The sequence below is a fragment of the Rhinoderma darwinii genome, chromosome 2 (genome assembly GCF_050947455.1).
Source record: "Rhinoderma darwinii isolate aRhiDar2 chromosome 2, aRhiDar2.hap1, whole genome shotgun sequence".
Taxonomy (NCBI): Eukaryota; Metazoa; Chordata; class Amphibia; order Anura; family Rhinodermatidae; genus Rhinoderma; species Rhinoderma darwinii.
The window spans coordinates 419,563,115-419,570,129 of NC_134688.1; positions in this window are offsets into that span (position 1 = coordinate 419,563,115).

Below are 7,015 nucleotides of genomic sequence, written 5' to 3' on the forward strand. Positions count from 1 at the left end.
GCCGCGTCGGAAACCGTGTCGGAAAACGCACCAAAAAACTGCCGAAAATGCCTCCCATTGATTTCAATGGGAGGCGTTTTTTTTCCCTGAGCGGAAAAAACAGCTAGCGGGAAAAAGAGGGGACAAGCCCGGGCGTTTACGTCTCTGACTTCCCATTGACATCAATGGGAGGCAGAGAAAGCTTATTTCATGGCGTTTTTTGCCTGTGGCTCAATGGCCGCGGGCGATAAACACCACAAAAATCGGCGTACAGGCATAGCAAAATCTGCCTCAAAATTTCAAACGGAATTTTGAGGCAGATTTTCTGCCTGCAAAAAACTCAGTGTGAACCCAGCCTTAATGTGACCCATAATCTGTACAATTCCATTGAAAAACAAATCTTTTAAGGTGCAAAAATAAAAATAAATAACAAAAATAATGTGGTTGCATAAATATTCACACCCTTAAACTAATACTTTGTTGAATTACCCTTTGACTTTATGACAGCATTCAGTCTTTTTGGGTAGAAGTCTATCAGCATGGCACATTTTGACTTGGCAATTGTTGCCCACTCTTCCTTGCAAAAGCGCTTCAAATCTGTCAGATTGCGAGGGCATCTCCTGTGTACAGCCCTCTTCAGGTCAACCCACAGATTTTCAATGGGATTCAGGTCTGGGCTCTGCCTGGGCCCTTCCAAATCTTTGATCTTTTTCTGGTGAAGCTGTTCTTTTGTTGATTTGGAGGTTTTGCTTTGGGTCGTTATCGTGCTGAAAGGTGAAATTCCTCTTCATCTTCAGCTTTTTAGCAGAGGCCTGCAGGTTTTGTGCTAAGGGTATGTTCACACGCTGAGAGGCAGTTACGTGTGAAAAGACAGACTGTTAACAGCAGCCTCGTTTCACATGTAAAAGCTCCTCCTCGTAATTTACGAGGCGTCTGAGACGCTCGTAAACCTTGAGCCGTGCTTCATTGATTTCAATGAAGAACGGCTCAAATTACGTGGCAAAGAAGTGCCCTGCACTTCTTTGCCGAGGCAGTAAATTTACGGGTCGTCGTTTGACAGCTGTCAAACGACGACTCGTAAATAACAGGTCGTCTGCACAGTACGTCGGCAAACCCATTCAAATGAATGGGCAGATGTTTGAAAACGTATTGTAGCCATATTTTCAGACGTAAAACGAGGCATAATACGCCTCGTATACGTCTGAAATTTGGCCTTGTGAACATACCCTAAGGGTATGTGCACACACACTAATTACGTCCGTGATTGACGGACGTATTTCGGCCGCAAGTCCCGGACCGAACACAAGGCAGGGAGCCGGGCTCCTAGCATCATACTTATGTACGATGCTAGGAGTCTCTGCCTTGCTGCAGGACAACTGTCCCGTACTGTAATCATGTTTTCAGTACGTGACAGTGGTCCTGCAGCGAGGCAGGGACTCCTAGCATCGTACATAAGTATGGTGCTAGGAGCCTGGCTCCCTGCACTGTGTTCGGTCCGGGACTTGCGGCCGGAATACGTCCGTCAATCACGGACGTAATTAGTGTGTGTGCACATACCCTAATATTTATTTGGAACTGTTCATAATTCCCTCCACCTTCACTAAAGCCCCAGTTCCAGCTGCAGAAAAACAGCCCCAAAGCATAATGCTGCCTCCACCATGCTCCATAATGCTGCCTCCGCCATGCTCCATAATGCTGCCTCCACCATGCTTCACTGTGGGGATGGTGTTATTTTGGTGATGTGCAGTGTAGGCTTTGCGGCAAACATACCTTTTGGAATTATGGCCAAAAAGTTCAACCTTGGTCTCATCAGAACAGAAGAAGTTTTCCCACATGCTTTTGTCAGACTTGATGTAGGTCTTTGCAAAATATAGCCGGGCTTGGATGTTTTCCTTTGTTAGAAAAGGCTTCTGTCTTGGCACCCTACCCCACAGCCCAGACATTTGAAGAATACGGGAGATTGTTGTCACATGCAGTACACAACCAGTACCTGCCAGAAAGTCCTGCAGCTCCTTTAATGTTGCTGTAGGCCTCTTGGTAGCCTCCCGGACCAATTTTTGTCTTGTCTTTTCATTAAGTTTTGAGGGATGTCCAGTTCTTGGTAATGTCACTGTTGTGCCAAATGTAATCCACTTCTTGATGACCGTCTTCACTGTGTTCCATGGTATATCTTATGCCTTGTAAATTCTTTAGTACCCTTCACCTGACTGATGCCTTTCAACAGTCAGATCCCTTTCATGTATTGTAAGCGCTTTATGGGCCATGGCTTTTGCTGTCACATGCAAAAAAGAAAATGTCAAGAAAATCGTAATAGAACAGCTGAACTTTATATGGGGTTACTCAAAATCACTTTAAATAATGGCGGTTGTGTACTGACTACTACTTAACATGAGATTAAATGCGATTGGCTAATTCTGAACACAACCACATCTCCAATTATAAGAGGGTGTTCACACTAAGGGTATGTTCACATGCAGTGAGCAAAAACGTCTGAAAATACGGAGCTGTTTTCAGGCGAAAACAGCTCCTGATTTTCAGACGTTTTTTTAGCAACTCGCGTTTTTCGCTGTATTTAGCTGTTTTTCACTGGACTCAATGAAAAACGCCTCCAAAAACTTCCAAAGAAGTGACCTGCACTTCTTTTGACGAGCCGTCATTTTGACAGTGACGCGTAAAATAAAGGCTCGTGGGAACAGAACATCGTAATTCCCATTGAAAGCAATGGGCAGATGTTTGTAGGCATATTAGGGGCGTTTTTTCAGGCGTAATTTGAGGCGTAAAATGCCCAATTAACGTCTGAAACCACTGTGAACATACCCTTATGCAACCACATTATTTTAGTTTTGTTATTTTTATTTTCCCCTCTAAATGACTTCAGTTATTTTTTCAATGGAATTGTACAGATTATGGGTCACATTAAAGAGGCTCTGTCACCAGATTTTGCAACCCCTATCTGCTATTGCAGCAGATAGGCGCTGCAATGTAGATTACAGTAACGTTTTTATTTTTAAAAAACGAGCATTTTTGGCCAAGTTATGACCATTTTTGTATTTATGCAAATGAGGCTTGCAAAAGTCCAAGTGGGCGTGTTTAAAGTAAAAGTCCAACTGGGCGTGTTTAAAAGTAAAAGTACAACTGGGCGTGTATTATGTGCGTACATCGGGGCGTGTTTACTACTTTTACTAGCTGGGCGTTCTGACGAGAAGTATCATCCACTTCTCTTCAGAACGCCCAGCTTCTGGCAGTGCAGACACAGCGTGTTCTCGAGAGATCACGCTGTGTCGTCACTCACAGGTCCTGCATCGTGTCAGACGAGGAGGACACATCGGCACCAGAGGCTACAATTGATTCTGCAGCAGCATCAGCGTTTGCAGGCAAGTCGATGTAGCTACTTACCTGCAAACGCCGATGCTGCTGCAGAATCAACTGTAGCCTCTGGTGCCGATGTGTCCTCGCTCGTCCGACACGATGCAGGACCTGGGGCAGGAAGTGAGTGACGTCACAGCGTGATCTCTCAAGAACACGCTGTGTGTCTGCACTGCCAGAAGCTGGGCGTTCTGAAGAGAAGTGGATGATACTTCTCGTCAGAACGCCCAGCTAGTAAAAGTAGTAAAGACGCCCCGATGTACGCAAATAATACACGCCCAGTTGTACTTTTACTTTTCAACACGCCCAGTTGTACTTTTGCAAGCCTCATTTGCATAAATACGAAAATGGTCATAACTTGGCCAAAAATGCTCGTTTTTTAAAAATAAAAACGTTACTGTAATCTACATTGCAACGCCTATCTGCTGCAATAGCAGATAGGGGTTGCAAAATCTGGTGACAGAGCCTCTTTAAAGGTGGAAAAAGTTCTGAAATTATTCATCTTGTACTGATTTTTTGACATGAGAAAAACCTGGCATTTTATATATATATATATATATATATATATATATATATATATATATATATATATATACTAGCCTGGTGTCAAGAAGGGAAGCAAAGAAGCCACTTCTCTCCAAGAAAAACATCAAGGACAGACTGACATTCTGCAGGAAGTACAGGGGTTGGACTACAGAGGACTGGGGTAGAGTTATTTTCTCTGATGAAGCCCCCTTCAGACTGTTTGGGACATCTGGAAGAATGATTGTCCGGCAAAGAAAAGGTGAGCGCTACTATAAGTCCTGTGTCATGCCAACAGTAAAGCATACTGAGACCATACATGTGTGGGGTTGCTTTCCTTCCAAGGGTGTTGGCTCACTCACAGTTTTGTCTAAGAACACTTCCATGTATAAAAAAAAGGTATCTAAACATTCTCCAACAGCAATGGCTGGGAAACTCCCCAGATCTCAATCCTAGATCGTGTGGTCAATCCCAAAAAAGCGTGTGGATAAACAAAAACACAGAAATTGTGATAAACTCCAAGCACTGATTAGGCAAGAATGGGTTGCCATCAGTCAGGATTTTGGCCCAGAAGCTGACATCCAGCATGCCAGGGCGAATTGCAGACGTCTTGAAAAAAAAGGGTTAACACTGTAAATATTCAGTCTTTGCATAAACTTGATGTATTTGTCAATAAAAGTTTAAAAACGTATGAAATGTTTATAATTGTACTTCAGAATACCATAGAAACATCTGATTAAAAGATCTAAAAACACTGAAACAGCAAACTTTGTGAGAACCAAAACTTTTATCAGTCTCAAAACTTTTGGACAGGACTGTATGTCACTGTATGCGATACAGTGGCATACAGTATGTCATCCATAGGACTGATGTTAAAAAACATATATCATGTGGTATACATTTTTTTGTGGGGACTGTGAAAGTGATTAAAAGATGTTTAAATTACGTCTTGTGTAGACTCCATCTTGTATGTGTGGCGTCCATTTTGGTTATTTGGAATCTATCTTGTGGCCTGAAGGACCCATTTTGAGATTAATAAGTCATGTTGCTTTAAGGCTAATACATCTATGTCAGCATTGTCCGAAACAATTCTATGTTTTTTGTTCTTGAGCTAAATTTTTATATTTATTCTTCTAGTCTTTCTTGCTATGGAGAATATAGATAAATATTTACACGTTTTGTTGTGTGAAAAGTAGCTAAGGGCCTTTTCACATCACCGTTCACTTCCGTTCCGGGGTTCCGTCGGAGGGTTCCGTCGGAGGGTTTCGTCGGGTGAATACCGCAACGGAAAGTAAAACTGACAGCTCAGCTTCCGTTTCAGTCACCATTGATCTCAATGGTGACTGAAACATCGCTAATGCTTTCCGTTCGTCACCATTCCGGCTTGTTTCCGGTTTTCCGATGGAATCAATAGCGTAGTCGACTGCGAAACCAGACGGAATGTTGACGAATGGAAAGCATTAGCGATGTTTCCGTCACCATTGAGATCAATGGTGACTGAAACGGAAGCTGAGCTGTCAGTTTCACTTTCCGTTGCGGGGTTCACTCGACGGAACCCTCCGACGGAACCCCGGAACGGAAATGAACGGTGATGTGAACAGGCCCTAAGGCTTCGTTCACATATGTGCTAGTGCTTTGCTCCGTCATTCCGTCTGAGCTTTCCGTCGGATTGGAGCCCTGACAGACAGAAACGGAAACCATAGGTTTCCATTTCCATCACCATTGTCGGTAGTCGACTACGCTATAGTTTCCGTTTGTGTCTGTCAGGGCTCCGTTCCGACGGAAAGCTCCAACGGAACGCCGGAATGAAGCCCTAGCGCAGATGTGAACGAAGCCTTATTATCCTTGAGAGGCTGGAAAATGGTTTGTATTCTATAAGGGAGGGGTCATTCCGACTGTTAGCGTCTATGATGTGTTATATTTTGGGAAATCATGGTTTTACATTTATAAGGTCTTCTAAGCCTACGATTGGTTCAGGACAAAACATATTGTCATTATATGCTATTGGCTAAATCAAATCCAAATTAACGTCACATTGTAAACGATTGGCTGCCATCAAGCTACTCCTTTTTCTAAAGATATTATTGTAATTGTTTGATGAATAAACGTCAGAGAAGGATTTTAAGCATACAAGCAATGAGTCTGTGTCTTCCGCCTCTCCGATATATCGATAATCTATGATCAGGATCTGGATAAATTCACAGGGCGGGTATCGTTTGACATAGCCATTACAAATTTCAGTCTAATATATTTTGGGCCATGATTGCGTCAACAGTGACCAACTGTATAGGAAAATTGCATAAGATTTCGCTTTCCTATAAAGTAAAAAAAAAAAAAAGATAAACCCATGTATACCTGCCCAACACATAACAGAGGGACACTCTTTTGGCATCTGTGGGATCTATAGGGGTCTATGGACCTATTCAGCATATATGCCTGGAATTTCTCCCCCAGCTGAACCAAACCTAGTGTGAACACTGCCTAATACGGTCGTGTGCATGAGACCTTAGGTTATTTGGCTTATGAAATAGTGTATGTACGTGAGAAAAAGAAATTAGATTAAATGCCACACTTCTGTGTCGTAAAGAAGATAAAAGGAAGAAACTGATGTTAAATTATTGACATTGTTATGTTCTGAAAAAAGTTATTCTGAAAATTGAGGATAGGTACTCTTGAATGTCAGGTATGCATTCAGTGCCAATAATCAGTTTCCTTCAAAATGAAAAGAAAAAATCTTGACTTCCTTGTTCATGAAGGCTTACTAAAAAGGGTTGTCCTGAGAATGAGTCAGTCACTATATCCACCCCTGCTTGGTCTTTCTCCATTGATATGTGAGAGGATGAAAGTTAGAAAACTTGAATGTTTCTGCAATAATTAAATTTAAATTTTTGAAAAGGGATATGTAAGAAATTTCCATAGAGAGTTATGTTTGTATGCCACCCATACAGCTTATACTGTAGCTAAGCAGCTTAGAAGCTTAATGAAATACATGTGCTCAGCTGCTTTAGCCATATTGACAAAATCTCATTGAATCCCTTTACTATAAGGCGGAATTCAAACACAGCGTGTAGGAAAATAAAGTTATTTCTACACTTGGTGGTTAGATAAGTTATTGACGCAGACATTGGGGCAGATCGACTACTGTTGT